Genomic DNA, 246 nt, shown 5'->3' with positions numbered 1-246 from the left:
GCGCACGGAGGACTGGGGGGGCAAAACAGCGCTCATCTGTTTTTTTATATTACGGATATTAATTTTTCTGTCCTAAGGCAAGCCCGCCAAACCCCGAAGTGCTGGGTCCGTCCCAGACTGCCCAATAACGCTACCCCCGGCAGGGCCACGCTGTTCTCCGCTTGCTTGGTTGGTGGGCTCGCAGACATGGGAGCCCCCAAAACTGCAGCCCCTTGTCCACGGCAGGGCACCGAGCAGTGAGGCACA

The sequence above is a fragment of the Aptenodytes forsteri genome, unplaced genomic scaffold, assembly GCF_000699145.1.
Source record: "Aptenodytes forsteri isolate BGI_AS27 unplaced genomic scaffold, ASM69914v1 Scaffold486, whole genome shotgun sequence".
Lineage (NCBI taxonomy): Eukaryota > Metazoa > Chordata > Aves > Sphenisciformes > Spheniscidae > Aptenodytes > Aptenodytes forsteri.
This window is presented reverse-complemented; position numbering follows the sequence as displayed.